The sequence below is a fragment of the Podarcis erhardii genome, assembly GCF_964252035.2.
Source record: "Podarcis erhardii genome assembly, chromosome: 3".
NCBI lineage: Eukaryota > Metazoa > Chordata > Lepidosauria > Squamata > Lacertidae > Podarcis > Podarcis erhardii.
Genome location: NC_138507.1, coordinates 32,365,771 through 32,378,868, shown reverse-complemented (window position 1 = coordinate 32,378,868; position 13,098 = coordinate 32,365,771). Strand labels below are relative to the sequence as shown.

General features: G+C 44.9%; 1 protein-coding gene across 1 annotated transcript in view; it reads left to right on the top strand.

Annotated features, from left to right (window-relative positions):
* The first annotated feature begins 9,925 nt into the window (after positions 1-9,925).
* The window catches only part of CYRIA (CYFIP related Rac1 interactor A), a 66,892-nt gene continuing 63,719 nt past the window's right edge, over positions 9,926-13,098 (top strand). The window contains 1 exon segment of the mRNA XM_081857420.1: positions 9,926-10,187. The gene's annotated coding sequence lies outside the window, so the exon portion shown is untranslated.

Genomic DNA, 13,098 nt, shown 5'->3' with positions numbered 1-13,098 from the left:
CTGAGTTCAATGAGACTTATTCCCAGCATAACTTATTCTAAGCTACTTTATTATGTACAAAACAGAGCAAAGGAAGTCATGGCTCCTCTCTCCTTCTTCATCTCCGAGAGAGCAGAAAAGCAAAAGTACAACATAACGGAACAGTGTAACTGAACTTCCGTTCTCATGACTCCAACACGGTGGAATGTCAACACAGACATGTGAGAACAATCACACATCCTGCAACGGGAGGAATGAAATCCCAACAGGTGCGATTTTACCTGACTGGATGCTCGTCCAAAGAAAATTTTTTAAAAAACAGCTCACCTAGAAATCTAGTGTCATCCTATTTTCTATGCACTGGGATTTGGGGTGGGGGAAAATGTGTGTGGGAACATTCAAGCCTTTGAATCCTCACCAACAGTCTGAAGTGATATCACTAAAAAAATTGTTATTATCAGCTTTTTCTTGGAATTGGGTCTAAAAGTTCTGGCCTGTGAAAGAATATAACATAGCATATTTTTTTTTTCCTGAGCAAAACTATATTATTTGTTATTTGTATCTTGTGTGTGTATAATTAATTTTCATTTTTCTGCAGTATTGTTTCCCCTTTATTTGTATTTCAATATGTCATTGAACTATATGTTTATGATTGAATAAGCAAAAAAGAATTTGTTTTAAGCTTCTGATGATAACCGCGATAATTATTTCATTATATTGTAATTTTATTTTTCCTGTTTTTAAGTACAGATATGGGTAGAAATTACACACATATTTAAAAAACACCGTGAAAATGCTTTTAAAAAACCCCGTTTTTAAAAAGGCATTGAATTTCGCATAGCTCACTGCTACCATCTAGTGTCACATTTGTATGTTGCATTTTTACAACACATTAAAAATGCTTTATTTGCAGCTGTGTAGCTGAGTCAGCCATCAGCCCTTTGTACCTTTCTTAATCGGATCTAACACTTAATTAAAGGGGAAATTAAAAAAGAAAGGAAATGTTTTTGAAAAGGGTGTTTTTAGACCTATAACACTAAATGGAAGATAAAGAGATTAATCAAGACATCTTTTGCCATAGTTCTTGCCCTCTTAGTCCAAAACTTAGCACCTACTGCATCTGCTGCGATGTTCGCAGTTTTACATTGTTTTCTTACAGAATGATCTGATGAACCCTTTCTGGTGGGATATCCAAATTTACATATACTACCATGTTTGAGGGACGCGGGTGGCGCTGTGGGTTAAACCACAAAGCCTAGGACTTGCCAATCAGAAGGTCGGCAGTTCGAATCCCCATGACGGGGTAAGCTCCCGTTGCTCGGTCCCTGCTCCTGCCAACCTAGCAGTTTGAAAGCACATCAAAGTGCAAGTAGATAAATAGGTACCACTCTGGCGGGAAGGTAAACGGTATTTCTGTGCGCTGCTCTGGTTCGCCAGAAGTGGCTTAGTCATGCTGGCCACATGACCTGGAAGCTGTACGCTGGCTCCCTTGGCCAATAAAGTGAGATGAGCGCCACAACCCCAGAGTCGGCCATGACTGGACCTAATGGTCAGGGGTCCCTTTACCTTTACCTTTACCATGTTTGAAGGCAATTGTAGTTGTGTGAAAGCTGATAACGATGCACACAGAACTCCGCAAGAATGTCGCTGCAAATGCTTTAAAAGCGGCAGGGGTCTTGTAGCAGATAGCATGCAAAATAGCATGCAAAATCAACAGCAACCCACAACAGTTTGCTCAAAATTCTTTCCCTGGCTTCAGTCTCAAAACATGGTATCTGCAAGTTAGCATCACCAAGGACATAGCCTCTAACATTTCTCCAATGTAAATAGGGACGTCCCATTCCGTAATGGTAATTTCTCTATTTATATCCCCACACATCTTACTAGGTTGTCCCAGCCGCTCTGGGCAGCTTCCAACATATATAAAAGCATAATAAAACATTAAACTTTTTTTTTTTTAAAAAAAAAACCCTTCCCGATACAGGATTGCCTTCAGACAGCTTGGGGGGGGGGGCAGATAACTCCATACTCTCCAACATTTCTCGAATGAAAATAGGGTCATCCTAAGGAAAAGCGGGACATTCCAAGATCACATCAGAAACCAGGACAGCTTCTCTAACACAAGGACATCACTGGAAAATACGGACACTTGGAGGGTCTGCAAGGAATCTGCCAGAAATCGTAATTATGAGAAAAGAAGAAGAAGAAGAAGAGGAGGAGGAGTTTGGATTTGATGTCCCGCTTTATCACTAACCTAAGGAGTCTCAAAGCGAACTTCCGGGTTAGCGCGATCGGTTAATGGCGGATTCCCTCTGAGCTCCGGAGGGAATCGGCTCTACTGGGGACGGGTCCTGCTGCGACAGCGACGCGGGGACCCTTAGAAACCGCAGGCGTGGAAGCCTGCGGACTTGGAGACTTGGTGTGCGCCTTAAGCGCCCCCTTCGACACACGAAGAGCCTTTTTAAAGGCTTCGGAGAGGGTACGAAGGGTGGCGTGGCGCTGTGAGTTGATTGCTACCTCAGTGGAGTGAAGCCGCGAGCCATGACCGGAGAGCGCTGACTTTCTTCCTTGAAAATTTGGACGTAAAGAAACAACCTGTGAGTAGAACGGAATTTGGACTTAAGAAATTTTTCTCTTTGAATTCGGTACGACCGGGGGGTGTGCTAAAAGGAAGTCTGCACCCCCCCTTTTTTACAGACGATCTAAAGCAAGAATTTGATAACTAAGGTGGAGTGATCGTTTTCCTCCTTGTGAGATAAAAGATATCAATTCCACGATTGGCATAAGAAGTTTGGTGTATTGTGTTAAGAAGAAGAACTTTTAGAAGCTTTTGGACCCCCGCCCCAAGGAGTGCACTGCGAGTGAGAGCCTGTTGAAAAGAAATAAGGAGCTTGACAGCTGTCAAAGGAGCTGTCAAAGGAGCTGTCAAAATTAGGAAAAAAAATTGTTAAATTCTCTCTTTGCGGACTAAATGTGTTATATTTGAACTTAAGTTGGTGGAAATAAAGAAGGAATAAATAACAAAGTAACGGACTGTTGGAAAAGGACTACCAAGTAACCAGAGTCAAAACAAAACAAATTCCTTCCAGTAGCACCTTAAAGACCAACTAAGTCAGACTTAGTTGGTCTTTAAGGTGCTACTGGAAGGAATTTGTTTTGTTTTGACTATGGCAGACCAACACGGCTACCTATCTGTAACAAGTAACCAGAATCCCTCTAGGGGGAATTCTGAGACACTACAATGGCTGTAGATGGAAAAATACAGGCAGAGCTGGAAAAAATGTTTTTTCTCGTGGGAAAGTTACAAGACCAGAGCACAGCTATGGCTAAAGGGTTATCGACCTTGATTGTTAAAGTAAGCAATGCTGTTGACTGTGTTAAGGACTTGTCAGTAAAAAACTCTGCAGCCGAACTGGAAGAGATATCTTCAGAATTAGAGGTGAGGGAAGAAGGAGTGGAAAAAGTTCAGGTGGAAAGTACCAACCAGAAGCTTACTTTTGTGGAGTATAAAGAAGAAGATTCATGGATTATAAACTCGCTTGAAATGGAAGAGGGAACCCTTGGAGCCTTTGGAATATCTGATTTTGAAAGAAACAAGAAATACGACTGGGACTACCCTTCTGAACATGGAAAGCAGGTTGGAAACAGCTTTGAACTTACTGTACTCCAAAGCAGGAGGCTTTGCCCCAATTTTGACTTTATTGTACCAGAGCTCCTTCGAGACCTGAGGACTAACATAAAGGACTACCAACAAAACTGGCAGAGAGAGACAGACAGAGACTTGAAGGCCTCGGATGTGAGAAATCCAGGCTAAGAGCCGTTTCTGTGGACATTTATGCGGAAGGGGACTGAAATCGGGGGAGGGGGGGAGAGCAGATTTTTGAAAATTTTAATGATTTTGCTGTTTAGTTGGTATGACTAATATTTAATGAAAGAAAGGGGAATCTGTGGAAGGGAACTCGGGTCAACCTTAGAAAAAGGCAAAATGTTTATAAGAGATCTGTTTAAGATAAATTTGGTTAAATAAGAAGAGTTAAGTTAAAAAATAATAATAATAATATTTTAAGGATGAGAGGTAAGGACTTGCTGAGCTATCTATTGGAAGTGGGATGTATGAAGTGGGGGGGGAGGGGAAGTCAGGGGAAGAGGTTAAGAAAGCAAATATTTGAAATTATACATGTTTTGTTTGTGTCTTTTTGTGTTTGTGCTGTCTATATAAAATGTGAAAACCCAATAAAAATTTATTATATATAAAAAAAATAAGGAGTCTCAAAGCGGCTCACATTCTCCTTTTCCCTTCCTCCCCCACAAGAAACACTCTGTGAGGTGAGTGGGGCTGAGAGACTTCAAAGAAGTGTGACTGCCCAAGGTCACCCAGCAGCTGCATGTGGAGGAGCGGAGAAGTGAACCTGGTTCCCCAGATTATGAGTCTACCGCTCTTAACCACTACACCACGCTGGCTGAAAATCTGTCTGGTTTCCTTTGAGGTACTTCTATTCATGGGCGTGAGAGATGATGTCAGAAAGTATGGGAGAATTTTTTTTATATATATATACTCTGGGAGTGGAAGTTTATTCTTTCCTTTCCTGTTTTGTGTATCTGTGTGTTTACAGGCCGGGGGAGGTAAGCTGCAGTTAAAGAACCAAGCCAGAACATACATAGGTTTTGTACTCATCCTTGGAATAAACATCCTAAAATTTGGGCAAACATTTTACCCTACCTTCCCAGACATTTTCGGTTTTTTTTGCTATGATAGATATAGCCATGTTACGGCCATGTTTCCCACCATCAAATTCTCCAGGTCCTCTGCTGATATCAGTTACACTGGAGTGAATTCAGGCATTGCAATGTGGAGGTTTTGAGCTGCTATAAGTGGCGCAGATGTTTGCAATCCATGTGGAAATTCTGGCCCTGACCCAGCTTGACGGAAGAACAACATATGGCCTATATATGAGTCCCCAGCTGCATCAGAAGATGTGCTATCCTGCCAATTCCATGGTACTTGAATAAACATTGCAGTGCAGTTCTTGACAGCACCTGTATCAATTGCACGACCAGAAGCTGCTACCACCTGTCTGTTAGGGTATCCGTTACTGAAAGGGTCTTTTCCATTGAAGCTGACACCAGGCAGGTGCTCAGAAAAATAATAGAGTTATTTTCTGCCTTTCCCCTCATTTGCTTGGTAACTTATGAACGTTCACCAGCAATTGAACCTCACTTTGCTACCTGTGAGAAGGCTGTAGGTTGATCGCCTTCAAGGAGGCAAAACTCAAATTACTTTGTTGTTGCAACATCAAAAGAACAAGTTATGTTATTGCATAACTCAAACTTTCCGAAATTCTCCATCTTTGGCTAATGTTTTCCATCAAGTATGTCTTTTCTGTCTGTAGATCTCTCAAAGGTAGAAAACATCGCTCCAGCAAACCCTTTTAATCTATTGTGCTAGGATTAAAAGCATGCAAAATGTTCCTTTAAAAATATAAAATGGAATCAGAAATAGACACAGAGTTCTTCTTTCAAAAGCACACATGGCGTATAGATTATCTGTCGTTGTAAGGCAAGGTAGCCAAGATATTATTAAATCATTTTGGGCAGCTACTTTTCAAAAGGTGCTGCTCTTCTCCCTGCCATTGTTTCATTGTGGCATTGTGGTGTGATGTCAGATCAGCACACCCTAAATCAATGCTCCTCTTTCCCCAGTGCAAGACAGCAGACGTACAATCCCACCAGAGATCATTCTACTGCAGTGTTGGCTACCAGCTGGAATATGCATGGCTCTGATGTTGTGGTCACATTGTGATTCTAACAAAGGCAGACATTTTCAAACTTCCATAGGTTAAGAAAAGGATCTGCATGCTCACATACTAATTTTATACTTCTATGGTTCTCTGAATAAAGCACTGACACGCTTTTTTGCAACTACCAGTGTAACAATATGAATAATAATAAATAAATTGTGATGATGATGATCCCCTGCCCATTTGGCTGGGTTGCTAGATGGGATCTAAATTATCTGTTGCTTGGGTGTCCCATATTTGAAAAAAGGTACGGTAAGCAGTAAATATTCACATTTATTCCTGCTCAAATAGAGAAGAACTTGTTAAAGTGACCTGATTTTTAATGGGTATGCAAGATATGTATATACGTGTGCAGGAATGCACACAAACAAATCCCATTAAAAATATTCATATGTCTAAAGTAAATTTTAGCCATGCGCTCAAATCTCTGATCTTATATTTGTGGCCCAGAGCTAGCATCTTGAAATCACTTGATTACAATAAACAGAATACATTGTTAGGGATCCAAAAATATAATACTGTTGCCAAGGTTACCATGCAACTGAAAATGCGTTTCCACCAAGAAGCTGAAATCATTTTGGTAGCCTAGTAATATTAACAGGATCTGAGTAAATATGAGATCTTGGCAACTGGTGATCGTATTAAGAATGTGAAGGTTGTTGCCCAGTTTTTGTGAAATCTCTTTTACCTGTAACCAAATATATTTTGTGAAATGTCAAAATGCCCAGGACGGCTGTCCTTATCATTGCATTGCATAACTGTATTTTTGGTCAAGTGTACTTTACTTATACAATAGAGATTCTGTCATTGCTTAATGTGGGATATATAGAAATAGCCCTTCGTAGGGCACAATTATTTCCCGTGGTTCCAATGTGGAAGGTTCCGATAGGCAATATTTTTAGCTCCTTCTCTGTTTGTTTGTGAAGGCATCTTGTTTTAGTCTCTGTTATTTCCCATAGGTACATTCCATGGCATCTGTGGGGTTTGATGTTATATTTCTGCAAACAGGTTTGCTGTGATTACTTCATGGTGCATGGTAATGGTTTTGTGTGGGAGACAAGATGCTTAAACAAACACTGTTGCCAACAGCTATCTGCTGCAAGTGTGCAACCTACTGTGCTGACGGCTGGGAAATGTTACGTCATGGAATGGTTGGACGCAGAGGAATGGTTGAAGGCATCAGCTGGGGAACCCCCAAAGGAAGAAGGCTCGGAGCCCAGGGGGTGGGACGACAATGAATGGTCAGAGGGAGAAGACTGAGAGGGGGAGGTATCTGAAGCTGAAGAGGTGACAGGGTTTAGTGAGCAGGGAGAGTCTGTGCTAGAGAGAAGTCCTGAATCAGAAACGGAAGCGGGAGAGAAGGGATGCCCAGAGGCTGATGAAGAAGCACAGGGGGGTCTCCCCCTTCTGCTATGACAAGCTCCCCTCCCCTCTCCCAGAGGAATGAAGGGAGAGGAGCACAGGCAGGTAGGCATGTTGGCACAGTCTCAGATTGCTTGGGGGAAACCCTGGAGAGGAGGAGATTTGGGCATTTGTGGGAAGGCAACTCTCTGCAACTGCCTCACTGGGGCAAGACCTACCAAAGAGAGTTGCTGTGTTTGTTAGACCTGGTTATCTGAGCAGATCCTGGGGTTGTTTTTTTTCTAATAAAGAGTTGCCTTTGCCTACTCTGTGAAGTTTACAGAGAGCTCACTTCTGACATGTTAATAGGGGAGAGCGGATCAGCCAGAACCGCAGGCATGCAAGACTTGCCAAAGGGCCAAATGTATGGGAATCGTGATGCTGTATAAGGAGTTCCTGGCCAAGGAAATCCAGGGGAAATCCACACCAGGCAAAGAAGAATACAGAATGAGGAACTCGGGGGAAACCCAGGCTAAGAAACCCGGGAGAAACCCCCAGAACCAAATGAGGAAAACTTTGCTGATGTGTGGAGAACTGGAACTTCCTTTCACGGGTGATTTCTGCAAGCACCCGCCACTTGCCTCACTTCTTTAGGCCTCTTAGACTGCTGATGTTCTGCAAACAGGCTGAGGGGGGGTCCCCCCCACACATGTGGTGGACTTGCAAGAAAGCAAGGGTATTTTTAGAAATGATACATGATGAGACCAAAAAAAGAAAAGAAAGATGTTTAAAATGAGTACAGTGGTACCTCAGGTTACATACGCTTCAGGTTACAGACTCCGCTAACCCAGAAATAGAGCTTCAGGTTAAGAACTTTGCTTCAGGATGAGAACAGAAATCGTGCTCCGGCGGCACGGCAGCAGCGGGAGGCCCCATTAGCTAAAGTGGTGCTTCAGGTTAAGAACAGTTTCAGGTTAAGAATGGACCTCCCGAACGAATTAAGTACTTAACCCGAGGTACCACTGTATATCAAAAGGGCCCGAAGTACTTCTGTTAGGGATTATAGGGGCAGAATTTATATATTTATTTAAAATCAAAAGTTGTTTATGTATGTAACAGCACCAGCTAGGATTCTATATGCACAGAAATGGGAGGAATAAGAAGTTCCAACCAAAGAAGAATGCACAGGTAAAATAACAGGCAACACAGAACTGGTTTGTTAAGTATTTTTATTTGTTTACTTGATCAGGGAGGGGGGGGGCAGCTGCTACGCCCAGGGTTGAAACTTAACAAAATATAATTGGGGAGAAAAGGCTGGTGATGTTCACACACTCGTATGCTGGTTCCCGGCTCCTGCTCCTAATGCAGCACACCAATCCCACATCTCAAATCAGCCGAGTTGCGCTTCTTCTGCCCCATTCTTCTTCTGATCTTAGGCTATATAAGGAGATTATGTTGAGCTGCGTAATCATCTCCGAGCTAGATGGCATTTGGCTCTGGGCCCATTGTATGCTGGAGGCTGCCCCTCTTATCTCACATATTACAAGCCGGCATATATCTGCCTAGTCCTTCCCAGCGAAACCATGTAGTGAGGGGTTTGTAAACAGCTGTCAGACTTGCTTTCAACCGTGGGCTGCCAGAACTATATGACAATCTAAGGGGGTCAGTATTGACAATCGGCATTCTATTCACTGGTCACATCTTCCCCCTTTCATTGAAATGTTGACTAGACGTCATGTGGCCCCCGAGCCATCTGAAGGCAGCCCTGTATAGGGAAGGGGTTTTTATGTTTAATTAGGGTTGCCATATTTCAAAAACTGAAAATCTGGACAGAAAAGTTCTTTAGCTTTTTTTTTTTTTTTTTTTTTTGCAATGCAATGCAAAACCAGACGTTTTTGAGCTGTTTTTGAAGATTTTTTGCCCAGGTGCTGCTTGCAGCTTCAGCATCTCCATTAAATTCCTGACATTTGCAACCCTAAGTTTTAGTATGTTTTATATATGTTGGAAGTCGCCCAGAGTGGTTGGGGCTACCCAGCCAGATGGGTGGGGTATTATTATTATTATTATTATTATTATTATTATTATTATTATTATTATTATTATTATTGAATAAGACTCCCTATTTGCATCAGAGAAATGTTGGAGGGTATAAAATGCACACATGGGTGGTGCCAAACTGGGTCTTTGTCCTGGGTGAAATAAAGCCTAGTTTTGGCCCTGCTTTGTGTGGTGAACCACCCCGAGCCCCACGGGTATAGGGCGTTATACAAATTTAATGTGGGGGACGCTGTGGTCTAAACCACTGAGCCTCTTGGGCTTGCTGATGGATAGGTCAGTGGGTCGAATCCCCTGTGACGGTGGTGAGCTCCCATTGCGTTGTCCCAGCTCCTGCCAACCTAGCAGTTCAAAAGCACACCAGCACAAGTAGACAAATAGGTAACAATGTGGCAGGAAGGTAAACGGCGTTTCAGTGCACTCTGGCACTCGTCAGGTATCCCGTCGCACCAGAAGCGGTTTAGTCGTGCTGTCCACATGACCCGGAAAGCTGTCTGTGAACAAACACTGGCTGAGCGCTGCACCTTTGACTGGACTTAATTCGGGGGTCCTTTACCTTTACCTACCTACACATTTAATAAATTGAATGTTAATTAAATTAATCCCATGGAGTTTGCCGCCTTGCGCCTTTCTGTTGCCAAGAAACCCGGACACCAGGTGGGGGAGGGGGTGTTAGCTGTCCGTATTTGTGTGTGAGGGAGTGAGAGTGAGAGATCGCCTGCCGAGGAGGAGAAGCCCACTCTGCCTTGGCAACGGGCTGCGGCGGCGCTCCATCGCTGACAGGCAATCCGGAGCGCCTCCCCTCGCCGACGAGCGCGCCGGAGGACGAGGAGAAGCGGCTCGCGGGGAGTGTCCCGCCCGCCTCTCCTCCCTCTTTCGGCCGCCTCCTCTTCCCTTTTCTCCCTGGCGGAGCTGGGTGGGCTCCTCTTTCCGAGGAGCCTGGCTGGGCACGGCTGCTGAGTGCTCCGCTGACTGCTGGGTGTCGTGGAGGAGCGCGGAGCGCGCCAGGAGCCGGTGAGGGCGCGCGGGGCGCACAGCGCAGCGAGGTTTGGCGCGGGGAGGCGCACCCGGAGCCACCGCTTTCCGGACTGGGAATCAAGCGCTGCGTTGGATGGAAGGAAGGGAGGAAGAAAGGGAGGGAGAGAGGAAGGAAGGGGCCCGGCCTGCGGCGGAGCTGCGCTGGAAGGCGGGCTGAGGGGAGCGCGCGCTGGGGTGCCACCGGCCAGCAGGGTGGCTCTTGCCTCGAGCGGGGTTTGGGCATCTCCCAACGTCTCTCCCTTTCCTCCCGGGCCTGTTTTTGTTTCTATCCTTTTTCGCCTTGCTCTTTCCTTCCCTGGGATCGTAGGAACTAACTCCTAGGGGCCGAGGGCCCTTTGCCCTCCCCACCCCCATAAAATTTGGGTCCCCAAATGGTGTGGGTGGTGCGCCCCATCATGTGACCGATGGCGCGATGTTTCCTTCCACATTTTATTCACGTTGGCACCCCGGGGATTATTTGGTTGCCCCGCGCCCCGCCCGTGAATCCCAAGCGCGGCCGCGTTTACTCGCGAGTAAGCCCCCACTGCCAAAACGAAACGCGCGCAGGGCGGTGGGGGTTGCTGAGCCCGGGTGGCGAAAGGCACCTGCTGCCGCGTCTCCTTCCTTCCTCCGTGACCTCGGCTTGAACTGTGATTTGGACGGAAGGCTTGCTAAAGGGATTAAAGAGATGGCTATGCCTTCTCACGTGCCTTTCCGGCAACCCACCCGCTCCTAGTTTTAAGCCAAGTTCCTGCCTTGGACTAGGTGAGCCATGGGACTCTTCCAGCTCTACGATTCTATGATTCTATGATATGGGACTGATGGTCCATGCCTGTTGTGGATCTTGGGGAAGGCGGACTTTTTCTGTTTTGCCTCTGATACTCCTTCCTTACCACCCCCCACCCTGTTGAGGGTGGATTGGCCTTTTATCGGTTAAAATCTGGTTTCGGTTCTGCCTGGTTTTCTCCCCTCACGTGCAGCATAGGATGCCCTCTTGCTGGTATCGATTCTCATTTTTGTTATCCTTCTCTCTGCGACATAAGGAGGTCATATATTGGTTGGATAGGTTTTTTGCCAGCATCTGATTGTGTGGACCAGTGGTATCCAGCTGCTTTGACCCTGCTGATGTTCTTTGTGGCGATATTTCAGGCCTGGCAAAAAAATAAATAAACGGCATACATTTTAAACTGCGTTCATATCATTGCAATCAAGCTATGGTTGTTGGCCGCCTAATGCGCCTCTTTCTGTGTGCAGTCAGTTGAAGAGCACTCTTTTGAGCGGCAGCCATGTGGCTCCTGTGATAACCCCGCATAATGATGCCACCAAACTCTGGGGAGGACCTACCATGGAAAAGGGGTGGATTGCGTGGGTGTTCATAAATGTATTTGCGTATAAATTATGTAAACAAATATATGTAAAACCATCATCATGAAGAAACAAATAGCAAATCAATGGAAAAAGCTGAAACCAATTTAGGTAGCTAAATCCATGTGTTCCTGAACCTGCTTCCCGAACAGCAAAGTGTTCATCAGCAGGTGCCTAAAGCAATATCGTGAGGGGCAGTAGGTAAGAGGGAATGCCAAGGTGACACGAAAGGAATGGATGTACAAAGCTTGGGGAAGAAGAACCAGTACTTGTATTTAGGAAGGGCGCACGGTGCATTCCTCTCAGAATGAGTACATGGTGCAGTCCTTTCAGAAAGATGTTCCATCTGTATTCTGATGACAGACCTGCCGTCTGCCGGAATGAAACACTCATTGGGAAAAGATAAATACAGCTTAAGCATTAACACAAATAAAAGTACAGTGGTACCTCGGGTTACATATGCTTCAGGTTACATACGGTTCAGGTTACAGACTTCGCTAACCCAGAAATAGTGCTTCAGGTTAAGAATTTTGCTTCAGGATGAGAACAGAAATTGTGCTCTGGCGGCGCGGCGGCAGCGGGAGGCCCCATTAACTAAAGTGGTGCTTCAGGTTAAGAACAGTTTCAGGTTAAAAAATGGATAGCAGTTTGAAAGTGGTCAAAAGTGCACCTTGCATCCGGGGCAAGGGGCTTGCAGCTCACATCAGCACCAGCCAGCATGCCTAGTGGCCAGAGGTGTTCCAAGTCTTAGTCCAACCGCATCCAAAAGACCACATGTGGTAAATCCATGATTCCGGATACATTTTTGTTTCTACTTTAAAGCAGCTGCAGGGGTGTGTGCATGCAAGTTCAGTTTGGACGGTGGTAGCTGGCGAGGAGGCGACGTTTTGTTTCCGTCAAACAACAGCACTGCTCCAACTCAACTGCAAGATTGGATACTGTGATTGGGCCTGCTTCACATGACATTTTTAATGCATATGGAAAGATATAGGTCAGGCATCCACAACCTGTGGCCCTCCAGATGTTTTTGCCTACCACTCCCATGATCCCTAGCTAACAGGACCAGTGGTCAGGGATGATGGGAATTGTATTCCAAAACATCTGGAGGGCCGAAAGTTGGGGATGCCTGATCTAGCTATAAGTTGAATATTTGCTCTTGCTGTACGTTTTGTGCCCTCCCCATTCTCAGTTTTGGAATCTGAATGTTTTGCACGTGAAATTAAGCTGCGCACAGTATATGGTTTCTTGAGCTTGCCGGTCGAATTGGGAAAGGGTGTGTTTGTGTACATAGCGATTTGTGTTAACTTTCAGTGGTTCTGTCCTCTATTCAAAGTGGTGGTCAGGTTTTGGATGAGAGCAGTGTATGGCTGTCATTTCACTAAGGCTGTAGTAAAAATTTCAGAAGCATCTGAAACTACTGTGTAGGCTTGTATGCACTGCACATTCTCCATTCCTCTTGCTCACTGTATGGAGCAAATTGCCACTAATTACAGTATTACTCCAAATTATGGCTATGTTTTAGAAGCTCCGATGGATTTAAAAG